The 19,826-nt window shown below is 33.8% G+C and overlaps 1 long non-coding RNA gene across 1 annotated transcript in view; it reads left to right on the top strand.

Annotated features, from left to right (window-relative positions):
- Positions 1-5,791: 5,791 nt before the first annotated feature.
- Positions 5,792-19,826, top strand: part of LOC150098952 (uncharacterized) — a 225,713-nt gene continuing 211,678 nt past the window's right edge. The window contains exons 1-2 of the long non-coding RNA XR_016549524.1: positions 5,792-5,855; positions 10,123-10,175. This is a non-coding gene — a long non-coding RNA (uncharacterized LOC150098952). The remainder of the gene's footprint in view (positions 5,856-10,122; positions 10,176-19,826) is intronic.

Below are 19,826 nucleotides of genomic sequence, written 5' to 3'. Positions count from 1 at the left end.
TGAACAGGCAGATTTAGGAGGGCTTTCCAAAAGCAATGCCCACATTTTGATAAGTCCTCATCCAAAGGAAATATGTCAAAATGAAATAAATAAAAAAATAAAAGATGGTTTTGCATCCAGGTGTGTTGTGTAGCCCTCTGGAAATGGTCTTTGCATCTACAGCAGAAAGACTGTTCTAAGTTGGATTCTAACAGCCAACTAACGGAACTTTTTCCTCCTTTCTCCGACTGGTTACCGAGTAAGTCGATCTCTTTCACAGACAAATAGGGTCTCCCTATAGCAGTGGTTCCCAACCTTTTTCCACTTGTGTACCCACTTTTTAAACCCACTTCTATAAATTGCACCCCCTTGTTTTTAAAATAGCTGTTTTTAAATACTGATACTTTTGTTCAGTGCCTATCTTAATGTAAAATAGTGGAAATGAGGTAATGAGTACATTTAGTGTAGTAACTTTCCTTTCCGTGAGTTGGGAAAGGAAAATTACTACACTAAACGTACAAACGCGCACGCGTGCCACTGGTTGGGTATTGATGCCCTATAGGAAACTGGTATTTTTAATCGCGCAACTCAAGGAAATCAGAACTTACGCTATTTCAGACAATAACGTATATTGTGTTAGGGGTGACAATGGGATGGCTGTAGTTGTCTCCCATACTCTCTTCACCCGAGGATGAAGTTGGCTTTGCCAGATTCCAAAAGTCAGTTATCGCTACGGCCTTATCTTTTTTTAAAACTCCTTTTTAGGAACAACAGGCTTTAGCAGATTTATTTATTTATAGTTTCAAATCTCTGCTCTTTATTTTCGTACACCATTCCTGAACATTATTTTGTCTCATATTGCATACATATTTTTCACTGTAACAAGTTTTTCAAAGCAGTCGTAAAAACTCTTTTTTTATTATTTCGGAACCATTTTCTTACCTCTTTTTATATAGTAATTTTCAGAATTTATATTCACGATTGTGTGTGTGTGTGTGTGTGTGTGTGTGTGTGTGTGTGTGTGTGTGTGTGTGTGTGTGTGTGTGTGTGTGTGTGTGTGTGTGTGTGTGTGTGTGTGTGTGTGTGTGTGTGTGTGTGTGTGTGTGTGTGTGTGTGTGTGTGTGTGTGTGTGTGTGTGTGTGTGTGTGTGTCTTCAAATCAGAAATAACCAAAATCCTGATGAAGTCATGTCCGTTCTCTAGGGAGGATTTTCTATCATCTTTAAAGTTCGATATTTTTATTTACTCTACAGAGTACAATTCTGTGACGATTTGGTTGACTTGTTATAATCTCAGGTTCAGTTTCAGTGCTAGTAGTCTGACTTATTTGACGATTTTTATTGATTAACTGCTTAGTTTTCAGCTCTTTGAAAATCATTATTTGCTAATTTTGCCACACACTTCGTGATTATTCATTAATGTCAATACTACCTTCATTATTTCTTGTTTTACTGACCAACTACTACAGTGCTCACATTTGTAATTACTTCTCTTATAAAACTTGGTAATAGGCATTGAATTTCAATACAATTCACATTTTCCTGTTGCAAAAATAAAAAAATAAAAATAAAATAAAAGTGCTCTTTGGAAAAACTTGTAAAAGAATCCTTCCTCGTGCGTATACAATTACGTGAAATTTTCAACCTAGACAGTATGTGAATATTAAATTGCAGCGGAGAGATGAAGGGAAACAAGCTTTCTGTAAAGATATCTCTCATAATGAATAAATAAATGATGTAAGAAAAAAATAATAAATAAGTTTTGCAACAAAATTAAAATTTTGTAGCAAAAGGCTTGCAGTTGAGTTGAACCCCAATACCTTACCTATATATATATATATGTGTGTGTGTGTGTGTGTGTGTGTGTGTGTGTGTGTGTGTGTGTGTGTGTGTGTGTGTGTGTGTGTGTGTGTGTGTGTGTGTGTGTGTGTGTGTGTGTGTTAAAGATACCAAGCTATTTTAATCCTGGTTTTACTCCATTTCCCAAGTAAGCAAACAGACAAGTAAGTCAAGTTTGCACCTGCAAGTATTGCAAGTCTGGGTGACCCCACACGTAGCACAAGTCAAGGCAACTCGTGGTAAAGGCGAATAGGTCTGATCACTATTCTTAATATTTACCCTTAATGCAAAGCACATCTCCTCCAGGAGATGTATGATGCTATGTATTAAAGGCAAAGGGCCACTACCCAGACCGGTTTCAACCTTTATTGTGGTCTCATCAGTGGGAGCCAGGCTTGAAATACCAAGATTTTGGTAATACAGAGCTTATAAGTATTTTACCAGAACAAATTACCATAAGGTGTTTTGATCTTATTAAATAAAAATCTCAGGATGAGAGATAGATGTAGAAAGTATTTTACCTAGGATATAATAAATGTTAAAGATACCAAGCTATTTTAAACCTGATTTTACCCCATTTCCCAAGTAAGCAAACAGACAAGTAAGTCAAGTTTGCACCTGCAAGTGTTGCAAGTCTGGGTGACCCCACACGTAGTGCAAGTCAAGGCATGGAGTAAAACCATGTTTAAAATAGCTTGGTGTCTTTAACATTTATTATACCCAAGGTAAAATACTTTCTACATCTACCTCTCATCCTGAAATTTTTATTTAATAAGGTCAAAACACCTTATGGTAATTTGTTCTGGTAAAATACTTATAAGCTCTGTATTACTAAAATCTTGGTATTTCTAGCCTGGCTCCCACTGATGAGACCTCAATAAAGGTTGAAACCGGTCTGGGTAGTGGGTAGTGGCCCTTTGCCTTAATGCAAAGGGCACTACCCTTTGTAAATATTAAGAATAGTGATCAGAGCTTATTCACCTTTACCACTAGTTGCCTTGACTTGCACGACGTGTGGGATCACCCAGACTTGCAATACTTGCGGGTGCAAACTTGACTTACTTGTTACTTGTCTGTTTGCTTACTTGGGAAATGGAGTAAAACCAGGTTTCAAATAGCTTGGTATATTTAACATTTATTATACCCAAGGTAAAATACTTTTTACATACATATATATATATATATATATATTTCGCACATTTCAAATTTTATATGGCATTTTTAATGTTTAATTTCTTGAATGACTTTTTGTCGTGTGCACATAAAATGTATAGCACGATCAGATTTCGAGCACGACATGTAGCTCTGATTTTCTATGCTAATATGAGAGAAGCATTTCAGAAACGCTTTCACGCAGGTTTCCGTGACTTCCGTAAGTCAAAAGATTTATGAAACATAATGGCTGGATGATATCTTCATAACTATAACGACATGCAATTTTTTATTACCACGATTGTTTCTTTTAGAACAAATAATACATCATATGTGCACATCATCAGATGATAAAGTAAAAATTTCTATTTTAATTGTGATTTATTTTTCAATAAGCAATTTTCGAAATTTCCTTTTTCTTTTTTTAATCACAACATTATTTATTGTTGCATGTAACGTCCCATACCTTTCTAATAATGCTCAGTCGTGTCACGTCATAAATTAAAAAAAATAATAATAAATAGAGGGAGATATCACTTCAAAATTTCAAAATAAATGTATTTCTATTTATTTCTAGCGAGTATGGAAATTACGCAAGAAGAAACTTCTCTGAAAACGGATGTGTATTTCTATTATTCAACTTCTTATTCTTTGCCACTGAAACTGAGAATCTAGAAGATATTCTCATCATCTTTCATAGATGGTGTTCAGCCATTAACAAAATGTTTCGAGTGAGTTGTTTAAATAAAAACGGATTTTCCACTTTCATGGCATTCATAGAATGAATTGGAAAACTACAAAGAGGGTGGGTGAGTCTTTCCGGTAAATATGGCAGGAAAGGGTAAGTTTAGCCAGTTTGGTAGCATCGCTGACGTCACCAGGAACTAAAGTCACCACTAGAATGGATAATATGAGTTAAAACAGATATAGCTTACAGAATCTCTAATTAAGAGTAGAGAATAAAAGGTAAAGTTCAGTTTATATATAGCTGGTGGAGTTTCTTCCCGGTTATGTAACTTCATTTTCATACTTCATGAACAGATGGTTTTCGAACTACTTCTATTATTTATTTAAGCATGCATTCTTTTCTTTTAAGGAAAAAAAAAACTTTTACAAAATCTTTCTTATATGTAATGCTCGACAAAGTATGCAAAATGCCACGAAAAAAATGTACATTTGATGATATGTACCACAAAGCGATTAGTGGCGCTCTATCGTTCTTTGGAGAATATTTCCATTGTGTGTGAACTATTACAAAAAAAGGAGAAGTTAAAATATAATAAGAATAGAAAGAACAGCAAACAATATTAAGTTTTACATTGATTTTTTACTAGATGGCCCTTTATATTACCCATATTCTTCTGTTTTTTTGTTTTTTTTTACAGTTCAAAAATATTTTGTTGAAAAAGTTATTTTTTATTAAATAGAAAATATTCTATTTTGTCCAGTCTGTAGCTACTCACCACAAGCAAGTGTATTTGTTGAGTCCTGTATATATATTCATAGGACTGCACCAAATAAATTTCTGGCTATTGGCTTGTATTGTTATTAATTTAGCGCATGAAAATGATGTTCGCAAGCGAAGACCGAAGTAAAGCACTACACGTCTTGATGTAGCACACACTTCCCCACGTGCACATCCCTACTAGGTGTTGTACGTCCATAATGCAGACTAAGTTGTGTGCATTTTCGTGAGAATTCAAGTTCTTTTGACTGGTATATTTTTTATATTGTAATGCTTGCTGATTGCGTTCATTCCGTTACAACAGCCGAAATATTCCTAACATTTTAATGGCTTGTTCGGAGAGCGGAGCACCATCTTGAAAAATTGGAAATGATCCCATTCCAGTTAATTCGTGAGATATCGTCAGCTACCAAATATGCAAGCGACGTCATGTACGCCAATGAACGCTAGTATCGAGTTGGTTACCTGCGCAGACATATGCTAATTTTGTATTTGTTTGCTAATCGCGATTGTATTGGTGCAATATTTATTTCAAGTGTCAATCACTTTATTTCATCTTCATGAAAAATAATAACAAAAAAAGATATGATTTTGGACAGAGGAAAGAAACGTCCCAAGCTACAGTGCTCTGACGCTTCAGTGAATAATAAAACTTTGTTTCAGAATCCTAAAATACAAATACTTATTATTCGTTTAAGCTTTTACGCCATTCATTGAACTAGTAAACCATATTTTTATTGTATTAAAATTATGGCAGATCATTCTTAAATTGAAATTTTCCTTTCTGAATAGTCTGATATATTTATTTTATTATTTATTTAATTTTTTTTTATATGTAGTCTTTGAAAAATTTGTTATGACCTTAAAGTACTAATATTTACATACTTCCTTTTCTCTGTAACTAAATTATAATTAATTACAATTATTCTAAGCTTAAATAGATTTTTTATTTTTTTTATTTTTTTATTTTATTTTTTTATTTTTTGCTTAGTGGGTAAGTAAGTATACAGTGTGGCAAAAAAAAATACTTAAGGAATTAAATAGCTTGAACAAATTTCTGCAGCGGGTTCGCTTCTGTTACATTTTATATTATTTTATGTCTTTTACGCTCTATATTCTTTAAATATGTTGGGTTAATATTATTCTTTGATATTGTTACTGGTTGTTCCAATTTCATGACAGAAAAGTAACGTTTTGTAAATAGCATTCGGTCTAACCAAATATTTTATGTATGAGTCTGTGTTTGTTCACCAATAGATTTGCATATGCGTGAACGTAGCGCCCACTATCGCGCTTTTCAAAAGAACGATTTATTATGTTGGTTTCTCGTCTGCTACTATGTTTGTATACCAGGTATAGTACCTCCTTATATTTTCGTTTTAAGTGCTATAGTAGTAGAAAATAATTTTGAGAGAAATACATGTATGTATTTATTCATTCATTATTACTATTAACTTAATATTAGCAGTTATGTTTTATTACAAAAAAGAAGCATTAAAGTTAAACATTGGTTTCAGATAAAAAGAAGTTTCACACCATATTTAGATGAAAGATGCCTTCGTGTTAATCACAAATTTATATATACATCGGTGCTAATAACCGATGTCCTCATAATACGAACAGATGTGTGTATAGTTAAATATATTCACAAATAATAAGCTTCATAGTTTATAGCGAAGTATCTAAATATTTATAAAGATATTTGTAGTATATTAAAAATATTCTCGTAATACTAGCATTAAAATATGCAGTGAAACTAAACGTATATGCATTATTATGATTGCTATTAATATTAATCTATGCTGTCCATTTATTTTCCGCCATTTTAATGTTCATTGAACTAGAGCCAAATATTTTGGACGCGTATTTGATTTAAGAAGGCATTTGTAATAATAATAAATTGCTGGTAGATTAATGAAGATATATAATTTATATATGATTTTTTAATTTACTTCCACATATTTTTGCGTTCTGCTTGTCTTCCCCATTAACAAAAAACAGTATAATGCAAAGGTCATTGAGATTTTTCCATGTCGTAAATAATTTAGGGAAGATTGACAAATACGCTATCTTTGAAACTAATAATGATAAGTTTGAATTTAGCAACTAATTCTATTTTCTATTTTTGTAATACAGAACAATCTTATCAGTCATTTCACATTTTCATACTTAAGAATGATCCACTCTTTTGGAAAAAGGGTGTATTGGATGTTAATTTGCTCTTTATTTACACATCATACTTTCTTGAAGTGCTTTCTTGACATATCATACAAATTTGAATATATCTTTTGGCGTTGAATAAGAAGTAACACTTGGATTTTCTGGAAGGTGAACGGCCCCGTAAAAATCAATAGCGGTTGAAGATGAACCAGCTGACTAACACGCGATTGGTTTTACTTAACAGTTAACTATGCGTGCTGTTTAAATGGATTTCAGCATATATTAAACCATCTTTGAAGTAGTTAAAATATTCTTTTAAAAATTATACAATGGATATAAAAAAAAGCAGTAGTGTTTGGAATGTATTGTAAGTAACAAATGAGTGATTATTCTTGCTTACAAGAATAACGCTCGTGTTATTTATTTATTTTTGTCTGAACTGAAATAAATGTAATGTTAAATTTAGTCACCTACGTTTGTATTCCAAAGCGTTTAAAATGGGAGATACATGTCTTAAGACCGGATTATTTTCCATAAAGTCATTCAAATTGCCTAAGATACAAGCTTTGTTGTACTCCTATTAAAATATTATATATTACTCTCTTAGCTGTCTCGGGATTACAGATATATAAAAGTTACATAAAAAATTACGTTCTCGTATTTCTTATAATATGCAGTAATATATGTAAAATATAATAGCCATGGAATGAAAGGGTTGCTAAAGAATGAATGCTGTTAACTCAGCATTGTCATTATTTCTGCATGTACACGGTTACAGTACTAGGAGGTATTCAAATAGAGCCTAACTCTACCTTATGGTTATTATTAATAGATAAAATAAGTGGCATGGGTGAGGGGCCAGCCGGGGGGGGGATCCCAAAATTTGGACAACATGTGACAGAGAATTCCACAAATGTCATTGTAATAAATGTTTATCTGAATATTTGTTTCACATCTTGGCATTCTAACGGAGGGAGGGGAATCAAACTTCACTTAAAAATGAAGGAAGAGTAGGATATATGTTGACTGAGTTGTACTTTTGTGCAGAACAGAAAAGCTGTTTTGAGTTTGGTTTTAAGGGTTGAAATTTTTAAATTTACAAGAAAAAATAATGTAGCATCCATTTCTGAGCTAAGAGTAGACAATATGAACCATTCTGTAAATAAAATGCGCACGATTAAAAATAATGATTTGATTTACTTAGTTCTACGACTACAACAAATATTATTAGTGCATTACGATGCATTGGTATTTTCAAAACATAAATAAAAATGATATATGTGGAATTAGGTGGGTTTTTAATCATAACTACCTTACTCAACTTTGTTTATATCTGAGGGGGAAATGTACAGCATTTACTTGCGGTTTCCCAAACATGCTATTAACCTGTAATATCCTCGATTTTTACGCTATGCTGTTGGACCACATTTCGACTGGAAAGTAAAATAAGCTCTCAGAGAAATCATGTGTATAAAAAAATTACGAATTGCCTTGGCCACTAGTACTAATTAATAAATGTGCCAAGTTAATGCATTTGGTACTAATTTAATACTTATAATTGGAATAAATATTTTGCATGGTAGAGAATGTTTTTTTTTCATAGTGACATGGAAATCATGTTTGGTTTCAAGATCATGATTATTTGTTTCCGCTGTCGATTAAAATTCCTATCTGTTAAAGTTTCAAGTGGAAGAGGTACTTATAAGTGTCTTTCAGCAATGCAGTGTTGTTTCAAACATTGCATTGCTGTATAATTAAGATGTGATCCAGAGCAGATCACCACATACTTTCATTCATTCATTATACTATATTATAAGGCATTACCAGCTAGACAGAGCTTCCGTAGCTCAGTCAGTGCATTTGGTCGGAAAGACTTGGGTTCGAGTTCTGCCTAGGATGCGAACTTTTATCGGGACTTTTCATCTGAGGTAGTTGGTCTCATACGGAGGGGGATTTCCTTCCCACAAACGTTTTTTTTTTAATCCCGCAAAATAAGCAAATCGGCCAGAAGAACACTTTTCGAACGTTCTGCATTCGGTCGATCCACCAACTACACATGTTCTTTTAGATTATATTTTAAATTGAAAAAAAAAAAAGTACGATGTTTTAATGTTTTGCATGTGCAAATCCTAAATTCAGTATGTGATGAAATGTGGTAACTAGCCAGTAATAGTTTACGTTAGACCGTTCGGCATTTTGTCATTCTGTGGTTAAAGTAACCATCAATATTTGTCGCTGCTTTCTCTACTGTATTTTCGATCTCTAAGCAGAATAGCTGCCTCTAAAACCTAAAATTCACGCATTACTTAAGAATTTTAGTAGAAGTTTTCAATAAAACAAATACGCAGGAAGAAACCGAAGTTTGGATATCGTCGTGAATCATAATACAAATTTACCACCACATTTAAATATATTTCCTTATTACCCAGTTTGTTGTTTTATGAGTTTACATTAGAACAGTAAAGGAGTTTCGTGTTTAAAACGAAGCATTCCACTGAATGGTTAATCCAGAGTGAATGTTTCAATAGGAAAAGTGAACTGGTAAAATTTGTTTGCTGTGTTATTAAAGCCAAGAATAATTCGTAATTTGCGCATTTTTGATCATAATAGTACATACGAGACCTCAGATGCAAATAATGGTAGGTTTGTGAAAAAGTTACAGGATTTCTTGGTCGTGGAGTCAGCCAGTTATTTTACATAAATTTCTTAATGGAGTGAAGTTTTATTAAAAAGATATGAAAGATATCTGGTCAATGAATAGCATTAAAGTAAAAAAATAAATAAACAATGTTTCAGTGCGCCACGAAAATTAACATTCACTATTCACTGGGACAATTTTTCACATACGTTTTTTATTTATTATTATTTTTTTTTAAGCAGCTAACTGCGATTTAAAAAGGATTATTTTCCTGACACTTTTATTACTGCTGTTCTTCTGCTATTATGGTATTGGTTATATTTAAAGGAAATGACTTCTCAACAAATTGGTCATCTACACGCATGATTTACGTTTCCCTTTATTGGAGGGCTGAAGTGACTCGAAAAAAAGTTTGGTCTGTAGGATAGCACACCCTCTAAATGCGCAGTAGGTTTATAGCCTTTTGTGGCCGATGACATTCACATAAAAAAGAAAAAAAAGAAAAAAGTGGCAGTTTTTCATAAAATAAACAGATGACAAACAAAACTAATGTGACACATTGGGGCATAAGATATGTAGCGATGTACTTGCTTCGATATTGCTAAATAACTTTCTCTGACTCCCTTCATATAAATCAGTCGCGTCCTTTTAATGATTTCATGCTTGCCATACCGTTCGCCCGAAGCATTCATTTTACCAATGATATGACCTTACTTAGTATTCGACTTCAGTATGTAACTTATTGTTCACGAAAATGAAATACTTTATTGTCAAATTGCTTATGTATTTCACCATCTTAATCATCTATAATCATCAATTCCATGAAGACTATAAATAGATGAGTTTTAAATTTTAACATGTCTTAATATTTAAAAATGTTCTTTTTTGCAGTTCTCTATTTAATGAACCAAAATACCATCAAGTCTGCTTTAAAACTAAAACAGGTAAGCCAAAACATTTTTTCTTTAGTAAACTTGTATTATTTACAATTTTTATTTATTATTTAATTATTTATTATTTACAATTTTACAATTGCATTGTAAAAGAAAACTTGAAAGACACTTGTGGCCCACCCATTATTTTACTTCACCGGACACAAAACAGCACAATACAATACGATAGCTGCACTGTATGAACGATTGCAGTAACCGAAAAGGCACTTGACTCGATTGTTATTCTGTTTACCCTGCCCATTTCTTCAAAAAATGTAACATTCACTCAGATGACACATGGACATGTTTTCGCATGCTGGTGGATATGATGTTGATGTGATTTTATCTTACATTGTGACATCATTGGGCAAAGCTTATCTCTCTGGCTCGAATGGTTTTCTATATTATTTATCCTTATTATGTTAAGTATTTTTTCCAACAAAAATAAAGTAATTTTTTATTATTGTTTCAACTGAACATTAGGTTCTATGCTATATTTTTCATGTTAAACTTTCTTCACTAAAAATTCTGGCTATTAATTTAACATCTCATTCTTTGTGCTTCCAAACTACTTCTGTAGCTGAATTTTTTTTCCAAGAAGTTGACACGGTTTCTTGAAATATTTGAAGGTCGGCATGAACAAATAAGACTAATAATTCACTGAGTGGATTTTCAAAAAAGTCTGATTAGTTTGTGGCAAGAAATTTCACAAGATTTGTCTGCAAACGCAAAAATTTCTTTATGTTTTTCTATTCTAATCTGTTGGATACATCTAACAAAATTGTCATTATTTAATTAATTTTGTACTTTATCCATTAACTATCCACAATTACATTATTTGCTAGTTCTGTCTTTTTTTTTTTTTTTTTTGTTCTGCTTCTACAGTAGGGTCGTAAAGTTTTGAAATAAGTTTCGACTCAGCCACATGATTTTAAACTGTTATCATGTACAACTGTGTGAAAAGAAAAAAAAAGTACCTTCTTTTTATTTTTGAAAACACCATCGAGATTTACTAATATTCCTTGCTCAAACAGCGTTTTTGATGTAAGAGAAAGTGACTAGTTCTGTCACTCATATGTCCGAAATTGTTGGGAGGAAAGAAAAGCATTAGGTGGTGGAGGGTGACAGGGTAGTCGAGAGGGTAACGGCAGTCTTCCCTACAATGACCCCTCCCTCACCCACCTCTCCTCCAGTTGTAAAATTTCTTGCCACAAACTAATCAGAGACTTTGTTAAAGAATTTTTTTAAATTCCATATCTCAACTTCTGAAAAATCAGTTGTTGAAATACACAATCTCTTTGCTGAGGTTTCAGTTATAAAAATACTACTGCAAGATTTAAGGTAAAATAGAGAAAAACAACCAATCAGATTGAAAAAAAAATATAGAAGCATATCAAAACCCTGCATCAAGTGATGCGAATTTTCGGGTTGCAGTATTCCAAATGATGAAAACAATATGGGTGTGAAGGTCAAAACTTTTAAAAGTTAGTGAATTTCTTGCTTGCCGTGATCATAAATATTTATTTGAAGGTAACCATTTTATTTTTCTTTACAATTTTTTTATTTTATTATTTTTTTTAATGGTAAACATTGATGTCATATAGTGTTTTCAGAAATATTGTAACCCTACTTTCAGACACTTGTTAAGTTTAGTCTTAATTTCTGTTTAGTTATGAAAGCAAAAAAAAAAAATTATAAGTACAAATTTCCAAGTTGTAGTGCAATCTGTCACACTACATTGTGAAATTAACAGAAGAGGATAGCGGTGACTTTACTTTACTTCCAATCCTTATTTCTCATTTCGTTTCAGTCAACACTTACTGATGCAAAAGAAAAATACAGGAGTAAAGTATAATCTTTGAAGGTGTAACAGAGGAATTAAGTTGAAAATTATAGTACCAGACCTAATATTCAGTTGAAATAAGAATAAATAATTATTTGTTGGAAAAAATACGTAACATAATAAATGAGTTTAAAAAATATGGAATTGGAAAAAAAAACAATAAATGCCACACGCGAACAAAAAAATCATCTCTCACTTGTCAGAATTCCCATTCAGAAGTCACACATACCCATGACAAATATCGTCCCCTTTTTACTTGAACTGAATGATGTGACATTGGACAGAAACCTATAAGGAACAATAATCGAGTGCGTTTTCAGTTTATTTACTGCAATTTGTTCTTTCAGGTCGCAGATCATCTTGTGTGTGTGTTGTACTGTTTTGTGTATCCCGTAAAGTAAAAAAAAATTAGCGAACCCAAAACAATTTGGAATTTTTCTTTCTTCAGGAAAATGGCAAGAGAGACAAATCTTGTGAAATATTTCTAAGTAATTACATGTTTTAATTTTTCATTGTGAATATACTTGTAAATAATATTTCAGTCAAATAAATGTGTATTTGTAAACTTAAATGAACAATTAAGGTGTTGTTGATGTGTTCTCCATATTTAAGAATATTTATTCTGCTTAGAATTTCTAATAAAGGTAACATTTAATTAGTTTTAGAAAATGTGAACATGAAAGAAAAAAATGTGTGTTTGAGGGGGGGGGGAACACCACTGAGAGCCTTTATTTAATTATTTTAGAAAATATCTAATTATAACTTATTGACAAGAAAAATATGAAAGAAAAAAAGCAGTAAAACTGAGATTACAGTAATTATGTTAGAAAATGCGAACATGAAAAAACTGTGTGTGTGTGATGGGGGTGAGAGGAACACCACTGTTATCTACTTAATTATTTTATAAAATGTAAACATGAAAGAAAAAAAATGTGTTTTTTTTTGGGGGGGGGTGAGTAGGACACAGGTGATATCCAGTAACTAATTATTTTAGAAAATGTCTACTGGTATACGGACAAATATTTTCCCATAGTTCCATAATCGAGCCAAACACCCAACACTTGACCAAATATCATCCCAGTATTCCAATCTCTAATCATTACCCATAATGCACACGCAAACAAAAAAACTCATCTCATTTCAATGACAAACACAGCAACATGCCAGAATTCCACACTCGAACCAAACGCACAACGTGATGACCTTTCTCTAATTCTTATTTTATCTCCATCTCAATCTCCTCAGAAATTCCATACTCTAATCATCACCCAGAATTCCATATGTGAACCAAAACACACAACGTGATGTCATAGACAGATGTGTCCCCCCAGGGAAACATTCGAATTTTTTCGAATTCGAAAATTCAAAACTTCGAATTTCCCCCAGGGAAATTCGAAGCATTCCGTACTCTATCTTATCTCTAACCATCACCCAGAATTCCATACTAAAACCATTACCCACAATTCCACACGCGAACCAAAGACACAACATGAAGTCAATGACAGATGTTCCCCTACGGAAATTACAAATATTCCTTACTTTAATCATACCAAAATTCCATACTAAAACCCATAAGCCAGCACTGAAAAACAAGGCACTCGCATAAATATGCCACAAACGACACGCAGGAAGTCACACCTCCCCACTACAATAATTTCCCTTTTCCACTTCAACTCAATGACGTCACTTATTTAAACCTAACAAATTAAATCACTTATCTACATCTGATAACACACACCCATGGCATTGATGTCACTTCCCCCTATTTACCCTATCCCTATTTGGTTTAAAGTGTCCGACCAATCACGGCAGGAATCCTTATGTTATCTTGATCTGGTTCTTAGTGTTCGCCCAAACACGTTACGTTTCCTGCGTCACATCCCCACCATTTACACTACCCCTATTTGGTTCATAGTGACCCCACTATAGTACGCCCACAGATGCGAGACCCTTCGACACTTCTGCTCATGTCAAAAGGAGAATCCACTCCGATTATAGGGTAATCAATCCGTATGATGGGATGAGTTGTTTATTATTACACGTCGGAAAATTACTTCTCTTTTATGATCATTGTAGTTTTTAATGTGGTAACTGTTTTGCTTGTATAACAGTCAGAAAATTTTACGTATAAAGCACGTGATTTCGTGTGTTGGTGACGAATTCGTACATCGCCTTATTTCTTTCTCCCCTCCAACATCAACTGACTCCTCTTGGCAGCCTGCCAACGACGGCTCTCGCTTCTGTGATCGTGCTATGCTATACTATACTACTAATGCCTACTGCGCTAGCACGCGTTAGAAACTATTGTATTTTCATGTGATTATCAGTATGAAATGTTTGTTCGTCAGCACTTTTTTTTACTTAATTTCGAGTGACCAATATACATTTTTAAGATTATATATTGACTTATTCACAAATCCAGAATCTTTGTTACTCAAACAATTTACTAGATGTCTTCGTCTGCGACAATACTACTGTATCACAACTTCCGTTGTCTGAATGCTAAGGTCTTTTTTAAACAAGTCCACCATCAGTCAGGTGGCACACTGAATTTTGTCTTCAAGAGAGAGGAAGGGAGCTAGCTGGCTTAAGAGGATTTTTAAATTAAAATGAAATGTTAATATGATATAAAGCAGAAATACCATGATCTTAACTATTAACACATAATTATTTATGCAACGATTTCTAAATTATCTTTTAATACTTCTGTTTTTTTTTTCGTGGGTGTCCGAAGGAGTCGAATCCTTTGTTTGGTAACTTATGAAATAGCCGACATCATTACCATACCAGTTCTTATTTTTTTCAACCATCAGACTGTGTTTTTATACACTTAATACATGAATACTGTACATTTCATAAGAAAATTATAATACTTACATATTTTTTCAATTAATCACCATTTTTTAAAGAAATTTGTGAAAGTCAGTAGGCAAATTAGGATTAATCACTTTCCTAATTGAACGTCTTTATCAGGAATGGACCCACTAGACTAGTCCTACACACTGCATTTATTTGCTATAGGCCTTACAGTATCCCGTGTGTGTGGGAGTGGTGTAAAAAAATAACCATGGGAAGGGGTTAAGAGGTGCCAGAATCCTCCATCGCTCATTCAGATAGAGCGACTCGTATTCTCTCGGAGAAGAAAAACCAGCTTTCGAATCCTTCGGTTACACACACTAGCAACATTTGTAGCTGAAGCTCAGTTGGTTTCAGCTGAATTTTTTGCAAGCAAGCAGGTTCGCAACTCATACACTGTAATCGCCTTTGTCTTTTGTTTTATTCTGAATAACCATTTGAAGATATTAAATGTTTACAACTGAACTAGGAAATAAAAATTCCTCAGTAAATTTAATATATAATATAACTTGTATACCTTTTTGCTGTTATCAACCATTTTGAACATCCTTTCTTGTTGAGAAAATAATGCGCCTGTAAGAGCAATTACATTTTGTGTGACTTACAGGATTTGATGCGCAGTAATATTTTGTAGCATGAAATAGCTTACTTTAAGCTATACGTAAGTAAATAAAATTAATATACGAATTTTTCCAAGTCAGATTTCCCACTTGAAAAGTTTTTACCTTCATCGTTTCATTTCATTTTACTGTTTTAATTGCTGCTTTCATGAACTGAATGTATCTCGTAGTATTTGACTAAAGACACAATGTTATATAATTATTCTTAAATTATCTTTTCAAGACTTTTCGGATTAAAAAAAAAAACTGAAATGGCTTTAACTCTAGGTAACCACTGTACCTATGTGTAATTAATACTTTTACTTTAGCTGAGCTTGTCATCGATCCACGAATAGGAAGTACCGGTGTCATTGACCTCGGAGGTTATGCCATTTATGTAGTGCTTTAGATGGGTGTAACTCAGGTGGACACTGGAAATGTAGGTGGCATCCCTTACAGAAAACGGGGGGAGGTTCAATAGGACTTTGAATATGAATATTCAAATATGAATATATGAATCCACCTTTAACAGAAGAAAAACATTATGAAAATCGAGTGACAAAATTTAATAGAATATAGCTGGCGAAAGCTGAATAGATGGGATACGCAAGTCTAAAGGAAATCTATACATCAACAGTAAAACAGACAGTCGAGATTAAAGGGCATTATTTAATCATCGCTTCCTGTTTTCTAGTACCTGTCAGAGTATTGCTTAATGAAAACAATAGAAAATGGATATGACAGGTAACTTATCAGTAACAGATACTTAGGTTCAGTTTACGCATATTGCCTACAGATAAGCAAGCTCTGTCAAGAGACCATATTTTAATAGCTGTGAAGCAATTATAGCAGTGTGTGTGTGTGTTTTTGTGGGGAGACGCATTTGGCTGCTCCCTTCAAGTGCGTATATACTTCTATTCAAATATCAGTAAAATACCAAAATTCGGTGTACCAGTTTATCACTTTAACTTGATAAATGAAAGAATGTAGATAAACCGAAGAAAACATGAATTTAATAAAATGAGCAATCCAACTGAAGTAAATTGAACATCCGCAGGTTTACTGTAATTTTTTTATTTTTTGTCCGGCCGTAACTTAATTCCCGTCAGTGATTAATTGGTGTATTGTCATTTTCAAGTATTCAAATATTAATGATAGTAATTAACAATTTAATTAAACTAAATTTATAATTGCAGTTGTTTAACTTATTGTACTGTGAACTTATTTAGATTATTGCGATTCTTTATTAAATTTACAATAATGTGCGACTGTTTAATATGCAAAAAATGTAAACTTGTTCACATTATTCTAAGCAGTTCATAAATGAAACAATTCCAGTGTCGTTTTTATAATAAATGGTTATTTTAAAATTGAACTAAACATTTGAATAATAGAAGGCAGTCATAAAAACGTGTTTCAAAATAGCATTCTTGTAAATAGACGTCATTCAACATTTCAGTAATTGAATTTAGAGCCTACTCACTGTAGTTATTGTCATTTTACAGTTATATGTTGCTCCATAACAGCTTTTCAAGCTTCCACGTTTCGCAGCACACACACTCTTTGCACCACTGTAGGCTTGCATATTGCGTCCCTACATGGAAACCCATTTTTTGCGAGCCTCGGTTCTGAATGTTTTTGGTTCCAATCAATACCCAGAACTCCGGATTCAACTTGTCGGCGACGAAATGGCGGTTTTATATATTATTATTATTATTATTATTATTATTATTATTATTTTATTATTTTTTTTAGCACCCTACGGTTAGGTTGGTGAGTGTGGTGGGTCATCTACTTCGGGTAGTACTTGCAATTGACTCCTTATGCTTCCATCTTAGTGTGGTATCATTGATTGTTGACTTGGAATTGCACAATTTGTCAATTTTCCGAAGAGATAGGCCTGCAATATGACATCATATCACAATGCTTCTTTCAAACTCCGTCAGTTCCCTTCTCACAGCTCTTTCAGCCGGACCCAGTTGCACTGATTTGGGAACATCATATTCCTCCAGTTTATAACTGTTATGCTACAAACACGTGACTCGTTACAGGGCAGGATGCATCTTGCCCGTGAAGGTGTCAGTTGACTTCTTTGCAAGCAGTGTACATATATTGGCAAGGAATGATCATTCATTCTGATGATAGTGACCAAGATGATAGCAGGTCTATGGAATGAACCTTATGAGAACAGGTTGAAGATTTGTGGGTTGCAGAAATTAGTTGATAGGCGGAAAAGGGGAGATATGATTGAGACATACAAATTGCTAAAAGGTTTCTATAGGATTAATTCAGAGGATATTTTTGAGATATCAGGACTGGTGGTGGGAGAACTAGGGGCCACCTATGGAAGCTGGGAAAGAGTGTGGTTAGCAAGGGTGTTAGAGCTGGGTTCTTTACTTTTAGAGTGGTAAATAAATGGAATAAGTTGCCAGAGTCTGTTGTGGGTGCTATCACGGTGAGCGAGTTCAAGGCAAGGTACAGTAGTGTGAGAATGTCGTATAGTTGTGTGGGCATGATGTTTAGGGCCTCCCTCGATGAGTCTAAGGACTCCCTGGAGTCGCCCGTAATAATACAGGGTGTCCCAAAATTCACGCAAGATTTAAATTTAGCGCCATTTGTGCGGTAATGTGTTGCCAACGAGAAAAAAAAAGACAGCGTGACAGCTGACAGTTCAGGGTTATTAAAAATGACTACACACAGCGAAGAGAGTTCGTTGAATGGATTATGGAACAACAACAAGTGGATGCTTATTTTTCGAACAAAATCATCTTCAGCGATGAGGCTCATTTTCATCTTGATGGCTTCGTTAATCGACAAAATTGTCGCATTTGGGGTTCAGAAAATCCACGAGTGATTGTTGAGAAACAAATGCATCCACAACGTGTCACTGTTTGGTGCGGATTTTGGGCTGGAGGCATCATCGGTCCATTCTTCTTCGAAAATGCTGCTGGTAAGGCAATAACAGTTAATAGTGCTCGCTATTGTGACATGATAATCCAGTTTTTTTTTGCCTAAATTGCAAGATATGGATGTGGACGACATGTGGTTTCAACAAGACGGTACCACATGCCATACAGCCCGAGAAACAATTCAATTACTGCATGAGTCATTTCCTGGTCGTGTAATTTCGGTTTTGGTGATCAGAATTGGCCGCCCAGATCACGTGACTTAACGCCGTTGGACTTTTTTTCTTTTTTTGAAGTCTAAGGTTTATGTCAACAAACCCAAGACCACCCACCCCTTGAAGGAGGAAATTGAGCGCTGTATCAACGAAATTCAGCCACATTTATGCAAAACGGTCATGGAAAATTTCGACAAAAGAGTGCGTATGTGTCAGAAAAGCCGTGGAGGCCATTTATCCGATATGCTATTCCATGCATAACCCTTATACTGTATACTTTATGAATCAATAAGAAATTACAATTTTTAATTAAAAACCTGTGTTTTCTATCAAAATTACTTCTTGCGTGAATTTTGGGACACCCTGTAATCATAATAATAATTCTCTTTCGCGTAGGACTTAATGGACTATCACGGCAAAATAACTCAGCATTCTCATACTGCTTATGATAGAACGGTTAATGCCATCTGTATCGTAAGCTATGACTGTAAATTGCCAATGTTCTTCTTGCTGGTTTGCCTGTTTTGCGTGAAGGAAAAACCTTGCAGATCATTCTTGAGATTCAAGTTGTTTAGTGAACATTCTCCCGATGTTGCAGAAATGCTGTTCATATTTTGATAGAATCCAAGGACAAACTTCTTGAAGATGACAATGACTGTGTTTTAGAATTTTTGAAATCTATTTATAATTCAAGATGTCATTTCTAAGATATAGGAGTGTGTAAAGAAGTCTTGGTTTGTAGAGAGATTGATTCGGAAATCTCAGAGACCTGACTTGAGGAAAAAAAGCAAGTGGGGCGCTTTTATAGCCTAATAATGGTCGAGCATTTTTAAACGTTTTGTCTGTTCCATTTCACTTTCTTTTTGAATGGCCAAATAACTAAGCCGTCTGTATCATCGAGTTTAGGTCTTTTATACAACACCTAAATGAGATTTTGATCTCGTCAAAGTGACTAAGAGAAAGGGGTACTTTTTTTGCTAGAAATAATTCAGGATTGAGTTTTATTGTCATCAAAATTGACAAGATTATCAGAAACACATATAGATCAAGACTTATGAAATGAAGTGCAGTGTACAGTCACCAGCTTAACCATGTATTGGATTTACAGCCAACTGGAGAAAGTCATTGATATATAGCGGAGGTGAGAACAGAGCATTATGTTTGAGATATTAAGAACAATCATTGAGAGATTCCCCAAACTTTTCTATGGCATTTGTCCAAGGTTGGTAATATAAGCAAGAGGA

This window comes from Typopeltis vanoorti, chromosome 15 (genome assembly GCF_054136105.1).
Source record: "Typopeltis vanoorti isolate ZY-2024b chromosome 15, IOZ_Tvanoo_1.0, whole genome shotgun sequence".
NCBI classification, from domain to species: Eukaryota; Metazoa; Arthropoda; class Arachnida; order Uropygi; family Thelyphonidae; genus Typopeltis; species Typopeltis vanoorti.
The sequence above is the reverse complement of the archived record's forward strand: the minus strand, read 5'-3'. Positions and strand labels throughout refer to the sequence as shown.